The sequence below is a fragment of the Neofelis nebulosa genome, chromosome 2, assembly GCF_028018385.1.
Source record: "Neofelis nebulosa isolate mNeoNeb1 chromosome 2, mNeoNeb1.pri, whole genome shotgun sequence".
Taxonomy (NCBI): domain Eukaryota; kingdom Metazoa; phylum Chordata; class Mammalia; order Carnivora; family Felidae; genus Neofelis; species Neofelis nebulosa.
In genome coordinates this window covers 6,717,850-6,733,862 of record NC_080783.1, presented here as the reverse complement: position 1 = coordinate 6,733,862, position 16,013 = coordinate 6,717,850, and the positions used below count along the sequence as shown (strand labels likewise).

The window sequence follows — 16,013 nt, the reverse complement described above, 5'->3', positions numbered from 1 at the left end:
GCCAGCAGTGCATGTGAGTTCCAGCTTCTCCACATCCTCACCAGCACTTGTCTTTTATCTTACATGTCCTGATAGACGGGTAGCGGTGTGCTATCCTACTGTGCTTTTAATTTCCATTTCCCTGATGACAGATAACGCCCGCGTCTTTTCACGTGCCTGTTGACATTTCGTCATTTTTTGTGAAGTATATGGTAGAATCATTTGTCCATTTTTGTATCGAATCGGTTGTCTTATTGTTGAGTTGTGTGACATGTGTTATGAATGTTGTTCCCAATCTGTGGCTTGCCTTTTTTTTTTTTTTTTTTTAATGGCATCTTTAGAAGAATAGAGTCATTCTTTTTGGTGAAATCGAATTTATCAGTTTTTTTCTTCATGGTTCATGCTTCTTGTTTTTCTATCCAAGAGACCTTTTTCTACCTCAGCACTGCAAAGGTTTTTTGCTAAAAGTTAGGATTATGATTGATGTACAGTTAATTCTGTGTGTAGTCTGAGGAAAGAGTTGATACCCATTGTTTTCCTTACGGATGTTCAGTTTTTCCAGCAGCATTGTTGAAGAGACTTTCCTTTTCTCATTGAATCACCTTGCTACCTTTGTCACAAGTTAGTTGACCATCTATTTGTGAATCTGGTTCCCAACTTTTTCTCCTGGTCCATTGATCTATACATCTAACCTTACCCCAGTACCATACTTGGTTGATTATCATAGCCTCGTGGTAAGTATTGAAATCAGACAGGGCAAGTCCTCTAACCCTTTTTCTTTCTTAAAATTGCTTTGGTTATTTCTCGGTCCTTTCCATTTTCATGTAAATTTTAAGAGTAACTAGTCCATTTCTACAAAATAAGTTTGCTGGAATCTTTTTTTTCCTCAGGCTCTTATTTTTAAGTAATCTCTTCACCCACCGTGGGGCTGGATTTCACAATCCTGACATAGAATCGCGTGCTTCACCCACTCAGCCGGCCAGGCACCCCCCTGCTGGACTGTTGATTGAAATTGCATTGAATCTATAAATCAGTTGGGGGAGAATTGATATCTTAACATTGAATTTTTCCATGAACGTGATATATAATTTATTTAGATCTTCTTTTAATTTCTTTCATCAAAGTTTTGTGGTTTTCAGGGTAGATGTCTTTCATGTCTTTTGTTAGATTTATGCCTGTGTAGTTTGATTTTTGTTCCTATTAAATGAAATTTAAAAATATGTTTCGTTGTTTGCTGCAAAAGAATACAATGGATTTTGTGACCTTGGAAAACAACTTATTAACTCTGGTAGTTCTTTTGTAGATTCCCCAGAAATTTCTATATAAACAGCTATATCTGCAAATAGGGACAGCTGTACTTCTTTCTTACCCAAATGCCTTATATTTTTCTTGCCTCATTGCAAAAGCTAGGACTGCTTGGACAATGTTGAATAGAAGTAGTGAAAACAGGAATTTTTTCATTTCTTCTAATCTTAATAGGAAACAATTCAGCTTTTTACTTTTGAGTGTGATGTTAGCTGTAGGCTTTTGTTGGCACCTTTTTTAAAAAAGTTTTTAAAATTTATTTTGAGAGCTAGAGAAAGAGTACGTGAGTGGGGAAGAGGCAGAGAGCAAGGGAGAGAGAATTCCAAGCAGGCCCCGCAGTGTCAGCATGGATCCCAGTGTAGGGCTCAAACCCACGAACCGTGAGATCATGACCTGAGCCGAAACCAAGAGCTGGATGCTCAACTGACTGAGACATCCAGGTGCCCTTTTGTTGGTACCCTTTATCAGTTTGAGGATTTTCTTACTTGCTGAGAATTTTTATTATGAATGGGTACTGAATTTTGTCAAATGCTTTTCTGCATCTATTGAAGTGATGATGGTTTTTTTCCCCCCCTTAATTTTGTTAAAAGGGCAAATTAAATTGATATTCAAATGTTAAACCAACCTTGTATTCCTGAAACAAACCTTATTTCCTCATGATGTATTATTGTTTTTATTTATTGTTAAATTTAATTTGCTTTTATTTTGTTAAGGATTTTTGCATCTATATCCGTGAAAGATATTGGTTTGGAATTTTCTTTCCTTTTATCTTTGCCAGGTTTTGGTACATGGGTTAAGCTGACTTTATAAAACATAAACTAGCATCATAATATAAGGGGGCGATATCACTGTCCCCCCCCCCCCCCCATTTTTGATGGAATTTGGTGTTCCTTCTTTCTTAAAGTTTTGCTAGAATTTACCAGTGCTACTGGGTATGGGGTTTTCTTTTGGGGAACGTTTTTGATAATACCTTTTGACATTTTTTATTATGAATTAAAATTTTTATTGGATGTAGGCTATTTAGAGTTTCTGTTTTTTATGTCAACATTAACATTATACGCACCCTTTCTTTCCCACTCTTGATTTCTGTTTGTTGGAGGGAGAGTTGTAAACTTTGTGAGAAAAGGGATGTCCTGGGGCTTGTTGACTCTCTCTTTATTCCAGCACCCAGAACCATATGCCTGGCACAAAGTAGGCATTCTGTAAATATCTGTTGGGTTAACTGGTTTGTTGTTCCTGTGTCTCTGCCACTTGGCATCTCTGGGAAGCTTTCCTGTCTTCTCCGTCCACATGGGCCTGTGTCATAGCTGTGCCATGACAAAGGAAGGTGGCTCCTGAGTCAGGCCAGCTGGCCTCAGCCAACCCACATGCCATGCCCTCCCACGGTGGCTTGTTCAAATAACTTGGTGATGCGTCCCACAGCCCTGGTAGACAGACCTCTGAGTCAGGACTTGCCGAGGGGGGGGGGGAAATATTTTCAACTTTTTTTCTGTTTTGGTTTTTTAAAATGTTAAATCCTGTGGTTAGAATTACTCTTTTCAGTTTTGAAATATACTTGAAATACCAGAGGACTACAGGAAGCTTGGTCAGAGGAAAGGGATAAATTGTTTAAAGTTAGGAAGGGGGGTTATACGTGGGGCGAGATTATCCCAAAAGGCGGTTGACGTAGTGTGTGATTTACCTGCCTGACTGGAAACGTGGTCTGAGATGTCCTTCCCTGGATTGCTTACAGATGCCAGCTCCGGACTGAGTATATTAATCACTCAGGGTTAGAGAGGACAGGGATCACTCAGGGGGTTAGACAGGACAGGGTGATTTGGACTGGGCATCTCTGTGAGGACGTGACCCTGTTCAGGTCCGGTGCCCCCCTCTCTCCTTTGCATCTCGGGGGCTGGGTCTGTGTGCACCTCCAGCAGCTGCAGAGGTTGGGTGAGGGAGCTGAGAGCAACAGCTGTGCCCCTCCTGGTCCCGTGTCCTTCCCGGGGCCCTGCTGGCTCGCACTGCTCCCCTGGACCACGTGGGGCGGAGCAAGCGCTCTGTCCCTCAAGCATCCCTCAAGGGCCATACTGTGCCCTGGATGTGACTGGTTGGCCAACTGTCTTCTGGCCCTCACTCCGCCTCCTACAAGCATGTGGCCTTGGGGAGTCATCTGTCCTCTCCGGGTACCTGCGTCCCAGCGCGTAAAACGGGGTTAGGACAGATGGTCGCCCAGTCATAGGCATGTGCGTGAGTCTGTGACCTCAGCTTCCGGCGGAACCACAGCGGGGCCACTCGACAGCTGTGAGCTGTGAAGAGCAAGGGCTCACATCCAGCCGTCTTTGTCTCCTCCTCCTCCAGCTTCGCATCACGACCATCAGATTTGAAGCCTTCACTTTGTAGTGTCAGTAACATGTCTGAAGCCATGTTCCTCGGTTAGTCCTGGAGGAGAGGAGGTGGGTTGCCTGGGAGCAGACCGTGAGGGCCGTGGTAAGGGGTGGACAGGACCCACACCTCCGATCCTGCTCCTGCTGGCCTCTGGCTTTGCTGGGAGCAAGACTTGAGCGCGTCCCCATGCATGTCGCCCTGTGGCCTCAGTGTGGGGTGTGGGCCTCTCACAGACAGCGTGGCTCCCAGACTGAATCGCAGGAAGATGGGGGAGCGTGGGACTCCTCCATGCGCAGCGTGAACCACCTGGAAATGTTCCCCATGAGGTGGGGACAGAATGGGTTAGGGGAGTTGTGCTCAAGGACACGTCACGGTGGTATGTTCCACGTCCACGAGGGTTTTCACCCTAAATTGCGTAGCGAGTGACCCTTCGTGTAGATGGGGAGGTTTTGATTCTGTGAGTATTCATCGAGCACGTACTACCTGCCAGGCACCCAGAGAGTCCTCTGGGGACAGAATGGAGACCCTTCCTTTGTGGAGCCAGAGGCAGGGAGAGGGACAAGGTGCAAATTCCATTTTTTTGTGGCACATTGCGTTTAACACCCCCACACCACATTCTCTTTATGCTCTTCCTCACATACACGTGACGAATGGTTTATACGTCCAAGGCTAGTGGCAAACTTCTGTAGAGGGCTTTGTGGGCTGTAGGGTCTCTCTGGCCATATGTAGCAGTTGGAGACAATATGTAAATAAACAAGAATGGCTTTGTTCCAGCGAAACTTACTTTACTAATTTAATTAATTTAATTTAATTAATTTAATTTAATTTTATTTTATTTTACTAATTCTTTTTCCCCCCTTTTTTCAAATTTATTTTTTAAAAAATTTACATTCAGTTAGTTTTCATGTAGTGTAACAGTGATTTCAGGAGTAGATTCCTTAATGCCCCTTACCCATTTAGCCCATCCTTCCTCCCACACCCCCTCTGGTAACCCTCAGTTTGTTCTCCATATTTAAGAGTGTCTTGGGTTTTGTCCCCCTCCCTGTTTTTATATTATTTTTGCTTCCCTTCCCTTGTGTTCATCTGTTTTGTCTCTTAAAGTCCTCCTGTGAATGAAGCCATATATTTGTCTTTCTCTGACTAATTTCGCTTAGCATAATACCCTCTAGTTCCATCCATGTAGCTGCCAATGGCAAGATTTCATTCTTTTTGATTGCCGAGTAATACTTCATTGTGTATATATACTGCGTCTTCTTTATCCATTCATCCATTGATGGATATTTGGGCTCTTTCCATACTTTGGCTATTGTTGATAGTGCTGCTATAAACATGGGGGTGCACGTGTCCCTTCGAAACAGCATATCTGTATCCCTTGGGTAGATACCTAGTAATGCAGTTGCTGGGTCATAGGGTAGTTCTACTTTTAATTTTTTGAGGAACCTCCATACTATTTTCCAGAGTGGCTGCACCAGCTTGCATTCCCACCAGCAGTGCAAAAGAGATGCCCTTTCTCCACGTCCTCGCCGACATCTGTCGTTGCCTGAGTTAATGTTAGCCATTCTGACTTGTGTGAGGTGGTATCTCATTCTGGTTTTGATTTGTATTTCCCTGATGATGAGTGATGTTGAGCGTGTTTTCACGTGTTGGTTGGCCACCTGGATGTCTTCTTTGGAGAAGTGTCTATTCTGTCTTTTGTCCATTTCTTCACTGCATTATTTGTTTTTTGGGTGTTGAGTTTGATAAGTTCTTTATAGTTTTGGATACTAACCCTTTATCTGATATGCCGTTTGCAAATATCTTCTCCCATTCTGTCGGTTGCCTTTTAGTTTTGCTGATTGTTTCCTTCGCTGTGCAGAAGCTTTTTGTTTTGATGAGGTCCCAATAGTTCATTTTTGCTTTTGTTTCTGTTGCCTCCAGAGATATGTTGAGTAAGAAGTTGCTGTGGCTAAGATCAAAGAGGTCTTTGCCTGCTTTCTCCTCCAGGATTTTGATGGTTTCCTGTCTTACATTTAGGTCTTTCATCCATTTTGAGTTTAGTTTTGTGTCTGGTGTAAGAAAGTGGTCCAGGTTCATTCTTCTGCACGTCGCTGTTCAGTTTTCCCAGCACCACTTGCTGAAGAGACTGTCTTTATTCCATTGGATATTCTTTCCTGCTTTGTCAAAGATTAGTTGGCCATACATTTGTGGGTCCATTTCTGGGTTCTCTATTCTGTTCCATTGATCTGAGTGTCTGTTTTGTGCCACAGTAAAACTTTATTTAAAGAACAGGTGCCGGGCTGTGGTTTGCCAGGCCCTGACTTATGTCCTCAGATGTGATTTGCAGTGTTATTACTTCAACTTTACTGTGACTCTGTTAAATCAGGCTCCATTGCTGCTGCTGCCCATTTGAGTTGAGAGTTCTAATTAACGAAGAAATCAAGTTCTTGACCTGGAGGAGAAAGAAGACTCCCATTTCTTTTCTTTCTTCTTCTTCTTTTTTAAAATGTGTATTAATTTATTTTGAGAGAGTGAGAGTGCAAGCTGGGGAGAGGCAGAGAGAGGAGGGGCGGGGAGAGAGAATCCCAAACAGCCTCCATGCTCAACGAGATTACGACCTGAGTTGAAATCAAGAGTTAAACGCTTAACTGACTAAGCCACCCAGGTGCCCCAAGAAGACTGTTTTTGTGCCTTGGTTTTCTCTGTGCAATGTTGAGGTTGGTGCCTCAAGATTAGGTTTGGGATGTTGAGTAGGAAACACGGGTAACAGTGGTTTCAGTTAGGTTTGTTTCTCTCTCCTTGAAAAGGCCAGGGGCCAGCAGTCTGGGGCTGGTGTGGAGCCCCACGATCGGCAGAGACCCAGCTTCTTCTCTGCGGGTCTCCTTGTGGGGGCCAGATGCCTGCTGCCGGAGCCATAGGGAGGAGGTGGGCCAGGGTTGGGGTGGCCCTCACTGTTCCATCTTTTCAAAGAGCTTTCCTGGGAGCTCCCGCAGTGCTGTCCATGAGCTGCGAGGGCAGTGGGAAATGTGCTGGAGCCAGGCTGAGCTGGCGGCTACCAGGAACAGGATCAGTCTGGAAGGTAGAATGGGAAAATGCTAATTGTGTACATAGGCTGGTAGTTTCTTTGCCCCAGATGTTGAGTTTGTTGGTTTAAAAAAAAAAAAAAAATAGTATTTTATTTTATTTTATTTTAATTTTTATTTTTTAAAAGTTTTTATTTTAGAGAGAGTGCAAGCGAGGGAGAGGGGCAGAAGGAGAGAATCTTAAGCAGACTCCATGCTCAGTGCAGAGCCCCTGATGTGGAGGTTGATTCCATGACCCTGGGATCATGACCTGAGCCAAAATCAAGAGTCAGATGTTCAACCAACTGAGCCACTCAGGTGCCCCAGGAGTAGTTACATTATAAAACACTTTATACTGTAGAAAATGTGGAAAATAAAGAAATCCAGCAGAAAAAGAGAAAAATCGCTCATCTCACCACCTGAGATGTCAGCTTCCAGTTTTCCATGCTGTGTGTGTCTGGCCCCTTTCAATCTTTTATTGTTTTGTTTAGTTTTCCACAGTCATGTAATGCAAATATGCCCTTTCCTAAGTTCTTTACAAACCTTGTTTTCCCCCTTGTGTGGTGTTTGTCTGTTTGCTGGCTGCATAGAATGTTGCCTGGTAAGCTAGTCCCTGGTTTATTTAACCCCTGGAAATAGTGGACGTGCGAACATCCTTGAGGTGAGCCGCTCAGCAGAGGCGTGCTCGAGACTTTGTCCTGAGGGCGGACACCTAGCAGGTCAGCAGATGTGTGGGTTCTTTGCTCTGGGAGGTCTCAACTGCCGGATCAACTTGACCTTCCGAGATCAGAAAAGTGGGTGGCAAAAAAAAAAAATAAATAAATAAAAAAGAAAAGAAAAGTGGGTGGCTGACCTTGGGCTGTAGAGGTTGCTTGTGTCCCTTCTCTTCCTCTCCTGATACTTGGTAACTGTGATGTTGCTGTAGATGCACTTGGGTGTTTCAGACCTGGCATCAAGAATCCCAGAGAAAAACAGTAAATTGTGACAGCGTGGGAGCGGCCACGTTTAAGACTTTCTGAAGCGTTCCCATTAGGCTCCTGCCATCCCCATGGCCCTTCAAGACCCACTGCCAGGCTCCTTTCATTTAGATCCCATTATCACCAGGATAGTAATGACCATGGTGCTTGAGCTAATGACTTGGGACTTGGAGCTAGTTTTTCCCTCTCTGCAGTAGCCAAGAGGGAAACGCAGGTACAGCCCTTTCTGCTGCCGAACGTTTCTCTCACAAGCACACCATCCCAGCAGCTGAAGGGACATCGCTGGCTGCAGGGTGTCCAGCCCAGGAGGAGCTCAGCCCTGGCCTTGAGGTCTTGGGGCTCTGCCTTGGAATTGTTGATTGTGTCTTCGGTCTTTATGCATTGCCAGTCTGTAACCCAGCCACAGACTCCCACCCATCAAGCTCCTTCACTTTTTTAGAAGGTAAAGGTCTGTATTCACTGTAGCATTTCCTTACGTGCTTTAAAAACGTGAACTTTTGGGGCGCCCGGGTGGCTCAGTCCGACTTTGGCTCAGGTCATGATTTCACGGTTTGTGAGTTGGAGTCCTGCGTTGGGCTCTGTGCTAACAACAGCTCAGAGCCTGGAGCCTGCTTCAGATTCTGTCTCCTTCTCTTTCTGCCCCTTACCCGCTTGTGCTCTGTCTCTCCCTGTCTCTCAAAAATAAATAAATGTAGAATTTTTTTTTTTTTAAACGTGAACTTTCATTGCTGTTGTTTCTAATGCCTTGGTTACAAATTGCATGGGTTTTGGTGTCTGCCCCAGCTCATCCTTTCCCATGAGACTTCTTATTTTCATTCTGAATTGGGAGGTTTTGCAACTCAAATATTGCATTATATTATAGCAAGACAACTATAATGTTTTACTCCTGCTCAGATTGGTGTGTTACTCACTTTTATAATGTAAACAAACACTCAAAAGTCTTCTCCTAGATATAGACGCCATTATAGAGGCCTGTGGTTCTCGAACGTGGGAGGGGAGGGGACCAGGAAGATTTGCCCACAGAGGACATTTGGCAGTTGGAGACACCTCGGGTTGACACGTGGTGGTGGAGGTGGGGTATCTCACGCTACTGGCGTGTCCGGGAATGCCGCTCAACATCCTGCAGCGTTGTAGGGGACGTTAAAGAATTGTTTGGCCAAAAATGTCAGTGGTGCAAGGTTGAAAAACTCTGATGTAGACAAATAGTTCTTTCGTTTTTTAACAGTTTATTTATTTTTTAAATTTACATCCAAGCTAGCATCTAGTGCAACAATGATTTCAGGAGTAGATTCCTTAAACCCCTTACCCATTTAGCCCATGCCCCCTCCCACAACCCCTCCAGCAACCTTCTGTTTGTTTTCCATATTTAAGAGTCTCTTCTGTTTTGTCCCCCTCCCTGTTTTTATATTGTTTTTGCTTCCCTTCCCTTATGTTCATCTGTTTTGTCTCTTAAAGTCCTCATGTGAGTGAAGTCATATATTTGTCTTTCTCTAATTTCACTTAGCATACTACCCTCTGGTTCCATCCACATGGTTGCAAATGGCAAGATTTCATTCTTCTTGATTGCTGAATAATACTCCATTGTGTATATATACCACACCTTCTTTATCCATTCATCCATCCATGGACATTTGGGTTCCTTCCATACTTTGGCTATTGTTGATAGTGCTGCTATAAATATGGGGGTGCATGTGCCCCTTCGAAACAGCACACCTGTATCCCTCGGATAAATACCTAGTAGTGCAATGGCTGGGTTGTAGGGTAGTTCTATTTTTAGTTTTTTGAGGAACCTCCATACTGTTTTCCAGATGGCTGCACCAGTTCAGACAAATAGTTCTTTAGGTGTTTTCCTACGAATATTAGTAAATAGTTTTATAAGCAGTACGATTAGTTACACATACTAATTTATACCTGTTTTTGAAATGTATTATATTATGAACATCTGTGTCCATGAATATTCACTTACGTTGTGCTTTTAAGCCTTGGCTGTATGGTATTCCCCTGTGTGATCATGGCATGAGTTTTTGGAGATTTAGGTTATCTGTAGTGTTTTGCTGCTGGAAGCACGCTAGGTTTTGTTTGTTTGTATTTTGCCTTCTGTGCCTCAGCTGCTTGTTTCCTGCCCACTGTCGGGGTCGGGGGAGGCAGTGTGGGCACCACCTGCACACCTGGGGTGCCCTTTGTTAGTGCCCCCTCCCTCCCCTGCCAGGGCCCACTGCCTCCAGCATCCTGCTCAGGGTGTCCTCCAGTCTGTAAAGTTTTCCACACTTGGAGCACATTTCAAAGCTTAATAAAGAAATAATCCCAAGTGTTTGTCATATTTCTGTTTTAGGTATAACTTTTACTTTTCGCTTCGTCTTGCTTTTTGTTCCTTTTTAAAAATGTACCGTCTGATGGATTACATGTGCTTTTGGCCTCTGGCCCAGTTGGCTTTGCTCCCTACCTGAGCATCCTGTGTTCCCTGGGACTGGTATCCTGAGACGGCTTGGGGGCTTGGGTGGGGCAGGGGGTGTTTGGCTTAGGCTGTGTGCTCTGGGCCCTTGGGCAGGTGGCATAGCTGTGGTTGGGGCCTCCTTTTGACCCCAAAGCTGTCCTGAGACTGGAGAGGAGTGCAGCTTTAGAGAGCAAGTGTCCTGTGAGCAGTTTGCTCTTGGGCTCCTCTCTGGGGGTCTGGCTCTGGGGGTCTGGCTCTGGTACCAGTTGGGTACCTGGGGGTCTGAACCTGCATCCTGGGGCTGCTTTCACCCAGGCACCTCCAGGAGCTTGTTTGCATGGTGCTATTTTTGTGTTGCGTGTGGCACTCTGTGAGGAAGTCCGTTGTCTACGCACATCCCAGCTGTTTTGAATAGTCCGGGTCTCAGGGGGCTTCAAGGTAGGGATTTGTGTGTGGCGAATCCAGAGTTTTGGGCAGCATCAGAACAGCAGGATGTGAGTAACAGGAAGTGACAGAAATTACCAAATGTGCCAGATACTTATTCTTGGCCACCTTTCCGAGTCCCGCAGGCTGGGGCGCTATATTTAGCACAGTATTTCCAGGTTCCTGATCCTGCCCGGACACTGTTCCTTTGCTCCTCTTTTGGTCAGTGGCTGAACTTTGAGGTGCCGATTTGTTACTCTGGTGCCTCTGGCCTACCATGGTGACCCACGGGGTCTTGTCCGTCCGTCAGTTTTAAAGCTCAAGTTTTGTTCTTGCTGGGCCACTTCAATTCCGACCCAGTTTTGAGCAGTTGGAAAATGTTCTCCAAGAGGGCAGGTAAGAGTCCCAGCTGTTGGGGGGCAGTAGGGCCAGGTGATGCTGTGTGGGAAGGCAGCTGAGAAGTAAGGGTTTAAAACGAAGTAAGAGGAAGGAATTGAAGATTGCTGTAAGCCTCCCTAGAGGGTTGATCTTTGTGTTGTATTTCTTAGAAGTGGAAGGCTGGGATTCTTGAAGCCATAGGCTTGGTGATGTGACTTCACCCACATGCTAGAAACCTCTTTGGTCTCCACCTGGTCAGCCAGAAAGCCTGCAGGTCGGGTAGACTTCTCTTTGATGAATTTCCGTTGTCTGAACGTTGTCCCGGGAGAGATTTCACCTCACCATCCCTGAGACAAGTAGTACGGAGCCTGGGAAATTGTCCGTCCAGGCGGAGTGCTCACTCCTCGTTTGAAGTGCCGTTGACTCCAGTGATTCTCTCCCAGTGCGGTTGGACCGCACTTCGGGCAGCTGCTGACCAGATGCCCACGTGGGCTGCTCGGTGTCCCCCGCGCCCAGCTGTCCGCTGTGACTGCCATCTCGCTGTACGGGCAGCTGGGGAGCCTTGTCCACTCTGACCCGTGCTGGCCGGGGGACAAACCAGCGTCTTCCTGCTGGAGGACAGCAGGTGATGGCCCCAGCTGCCAACGGCAGGAGCATCCTGCTGCGTTCCCCCTAGAATGAGCCCGAGTGACAGGCGCTGACGCCCATTTTGCAGGTTGAGAAGCTGAGGCTTAGGGACAGGTCATCTGCACCGGGGGCTCTGTGATATTTGTCTGTGGCTGTGTGGTACCGCCCTCTCTGCCGCGTGCCCGTACCCTCGCTCAGGCTTACTGAGCGGGCTTGTCCTCGAGCAGCAGGACGTGTATCTCCGTGTGCTTTGATAATCCTCGAAAAGGAAGTTTCTAGGGTTTGATATTAGCTTCCGGTGGCTGCCATCCTAAGGATTCACGGAAAGGGGCGTGTCGGAGAGGTGTTTTGTTGGTCTCTAAAAGCTTCCTTCTCAACAGTCCAACCGGTACCTTCCCCTTCCTCCCCCATAAACTATCGGCCTTCTTTTCACACACTGAGCCAGTTCTCTAGAATGCAGGAGTCTGTTCTAGGGTGAGAAGCTGGAGGGCAGATCAGGAATAATTGTGTCTGCCGCGGATGGCACAGCAGCCAGCGGAGGCAGCCGGGTGCGCAGTGCCCCAGGAGCGCCTGCAGGAGGGCATTACGTCGCTGCGTGATCGTGTGCGAGAACAGCACGGCGTGCTCAGGCGCGCTGACGGTTCTGCGTCAGGGGCAGAATCTGTCCGCAGGCATGCTTTCGGGCCGAGCCGTTCCCTTCTCCGAGGCTAGACCATACGCTAGAAGTACTTAAACTGTGTGCACCGTGCGTGTGTATTTTTATATATACACATACAATAAACGATAAGCTATAAATGTAAGACATACTGTGTAATCTCAAGCTCTGGCTTAGGGGTTTTAGCAGAGGTTTGTGCCAAAATGTTTAACCTTTAAAACATTATTAAATATTTCAGGCTTTCAAAAAGTGACACGGTGGACAACTGTGTATACCTCCCAGCCCGAGAACGAGAACGAAACTGTGCGGATAAATTTGAAGTCTTTTGTAGTCCGGATCCTACCTACCCATCCCCCTTGCCCTCCCTCCCCAGAGGTCACCCTGGTTCTGAGTTTGGTGTTTATTGTGTGCGTGCTTCTTTATCCTTTTTCTACTCCCATATGTAGGTATAAACAGCATGTAGTATTTGGCCGGGTTTACAGTTGTGAGTAAATTGCATCATGCTGTGTTGTATCTCCTGCAACGTGCCCTTTTTCCCCAGCGTTGCGTTTCCAAGATTTATCTGTGTGGACACGTTTGTCTTCAGTTAAGTGGCTCCAGGTTTAAAATGACTGATTCCTGATTCCTGGAATCAAGTCAGTTTCTGGGGAGTGGGGCACGAACCTCAGGACTTTGGACGGGTACGGCTGTCGTCTGAGGATCACGTGCTCAGTTGTGAGTGTGTGGCTTACGTAGTGGCCCCGCATGCAGAGCATCCCACACTCGACCTGTGTCTTCCCAGCTTTGGCCGTTACAAACAGCACTGCCATTCGTACACTTGCCTCCCCGGGTGCCCGGGCACGAGTCTCTAGAGTGTGGCTGTAAGGATCGAGCTGTCAGGTGTGAACATCTTCCGCTTGACGAGATATTGTCAGGTTGCTCTCTAAAACTTAATTTTTTTAAAACTCCCACCAGCAGTGGTAATTTATGAGCGGTCTCATTTCTTTCCTTAATGTAGCCAGGCTCACGGCAAGGCGAAGACCCCATGGATGTGGTAAGGCATTGGTCACGGTCAAGATTTTGACCGATAGACACCTCAACCTCAGCGTGTCTGAAATTGAGCCACAGACTGCTCCCCCCACTTCAAGGCCTGTTCACAGCCTCCTCCGTCCCAGGAGGGGAGCTGATCTTGCCAGCTATTCAAGGGGTGCTTGTTGGCTCCTCTTTGTCCTGTACCCTGTCCAGCGTGTCCGGAAACCCTGTTGCCTTCAGGACGCCAGAGTGCAGCCACTCCCCTTCCCTTCTCTCTGGATGGCAGTGCCACGCACCCTCCCCCAAAGGTCCTGACTTCTGCCCGGCCCTGTACATTTAGTTTTCAGTAAAGCTACCAGAATGCTGCTTTTTAAACCTAAGTCACATGTCAGTCTTCTCAGAAGCTCCACCATTTCCCATTTCACTTGGCGTGAAGGCCAAAGCTCTTGATGGTGCCTGCCTGACGCTCCATGGCCAGTTCCTTCTGCAAGTTCATGCCTGGCTCCTCTGCCCCTGTTCACTTTGCTCCAGCCACCAGCTGGACCACCTCTTCCCTTCCACGTCCTTCCAGTCTTTTCCAGTGAGGCCCGTGTTAACCCCGACCTCCTTTGGTCTTTTTTCGATAGATTTATCACCAGCCACTACTCCCCATGCTGTATAATCTACTATAGTATTTAGTATTCATTTCCTGTCTGCATTTGAATGTAAGCCCCATGAGAGCAGGGTCTTATCTGTTTCACCTGTCTGTTCAAGTGAAAGATTGCTTGAATTTATTTCTGAGAAGAAAGGAAGAACTTGGAGCCCAAACAGGAGGGTGGGGCGTGGGAGAGGAGGTTGAAGCTGGCTTGTGGGGGACTGTCAGCAGAAGGACATGTCTAAGTGGGAGCGGGGACCTCGAGGGTCCTGTCTGGTTGGCGGTGGGATCTGTGGGTCTGGAGCTGGGGGAGCGGCTTGTCTTGCAGGGTTTCTGGTTGCTCCCCAAGCGCACCTGCAGTTGGGGTGGGGGCGCTGGGGTCGCCCCGTCCAGGAAGTGCGGTGCTGTGTGTGGTTCTGACATCCTCCTTCCGTGGCTGCAGCGAGACACAGCTTCATTGATTTTTCAAGCACTGTCGTGTGTCGAAATGAGTCCTGCCATTTCCGGTGCTCTCTTTTGTGGAGGCTTGAGTTCCAGGCCACGTGTCACAGCCGGATAACCGTGAGCTCTGTGACCTCACATGTGCTTCCCTGCAGTCAGGTATACGGAGAGGACCTGCTTTGGATTTCTTAGAGAATGTGCACTGAAGGTGTGTCCACATATTTCCTCGGCAAGTCAGACGTTTCATGAGTATGCACTACCTACAAATGACTTTAACAAGATAAGATTACACTTTTAATTTATGCCGAGTGAGACCACAGATGCACTTGTCCTTAAAGAAATGCAACATTGTTCTGGAGTTACTCCCTGTTTTCCCAATTTAAACATATTAGATATTAGAAAATGTTGACTGCGGTTATTTTTAATTAAGCCTTTTATTTTGAGACCATTGTAGATTCACATGGAATTGAAAGCATACAGGGATCCTTTGTGTTCTCTACCCAGTTCCCCAGCGGTAACGTCTTGTGAAACTATAGTACAACATCACAAGCAGGATGTTGACATAGATACCGTCAAGAATGTTTCCATGTCCACAGGGATCCATCTGGTGCCCTTTGATAGCCACACCCACCCTCTTCGTTAACCTGGGGCAACCCCTGTCTGTTCTTCGTTTCGGCAATTTTGTTTTCTCAAAAATGATCTATACATGGGAGAATACGGTATGTAACCTTTTGGGATTGGCTTTTTTCCCACTCAGCATAACTCCCTGGAGTTCCCCCAGGTTGTCGTGTATTTGATAGTTGTTCCTTTTTATTACTGAGTAGTATTCCATGGAAAGGGTGTGTTGTGGTGTGTTTAATCATTTGCCACTAACGGGCGTCTGGGTTGTTTCCAGTTTTTGGTGATTGCAAATAAAGCTGCTGTGGACATTCATGGACACGTTTTTTGTGTTGAACACAAGTCTTCATTTTTTGGGGATAAATGCCCAGGAGTGGAATCGCTGGGTCGTATGGCAGCTGCACGTTTGGTTTTTTAAGAAATTGCTACACTGTTTTGCAGAGTGCCTGTACAATTTTACATGCCCACCACCAGTGTGAGCTGATTTCCCTACATCCTCTCAGGCATTTGGTGTTGTCGCGTTTTCTTATTTGAAGCCATTTCGTGGGTATCTAGTAATAGTGCATTGTGATCTTAATCAGCATTTCCTTCGTGGCTAATGAGGTGGGATACCTTTCTTTGTGCTTATTTGCTTCTGCAGATCTCCTGACAGCCCGGGCTGTGGCCTGCAGGGATGGACATTTCTACTTGGCCTTCTCTGGACACTACCTGGTGGGGTGCTGGAGTGCCTCGCTTTTGCCCCGTGCCGTGGGGGTGGGGGCCACAGTGTTTTCTGTGGTGTTTGACTGGAGTAACGTGGTCATTGGCAACTCTGCTGCTGTTGATTTCTGTCCTGTTTGCCCGTTCCTGGTCCCACACCTAGGGAGAAGCAGGCTTTTGATAGGCTTTTCAACTCTTACTGGCTCATTGCTCTTTCTGGTTGCTGGCTTTCTCAGTCCCGCTCTAGGATGTCTGGGGTCAGCAGAGACCCCACAGAGCTCACCATGTGTCATTCCGAGGCCCTGGGCCCCTGTCTGCCTGCTTCTCTCCACCTTTCAGAGCCTTTTCATATTTTTTCAAATATCTAATGTCCAGGGTCTCAGTGGTGCTTAGCCAGAGGAGTAGGAAGAAGTATGTCTAAGGTTCTTCC

General features: G+C 46.7%; 1 protein-coding gene across 8 annotated transcripts in view; it reads left to right on the top strand.

Annotated features, from left to right (window-relative positions):
* DGKD (diacylglycerol kinase delta) overlaps positions 1-16,013 on the top strand; it is a 112,616-nt gene that overhangs the window by 50,433 nt on the left and 46,170 nt on the right. The window contains exon 1 of one of the 8 annotated variants that reach the window (XM_058700808.1): positions 10,741-10,916. The exons of the other annotated variants lie outside the window; for them this stretch is intronic. The gene's annotated coding sequence lies outside the window, so the exon portion shown is untranslated. Of the gene's footprint in view, positions 1-10,740; positions 10,917-16,013 lie in introns of those variants that run through there. 8 annotated transcript variants of the gene reach the window in all.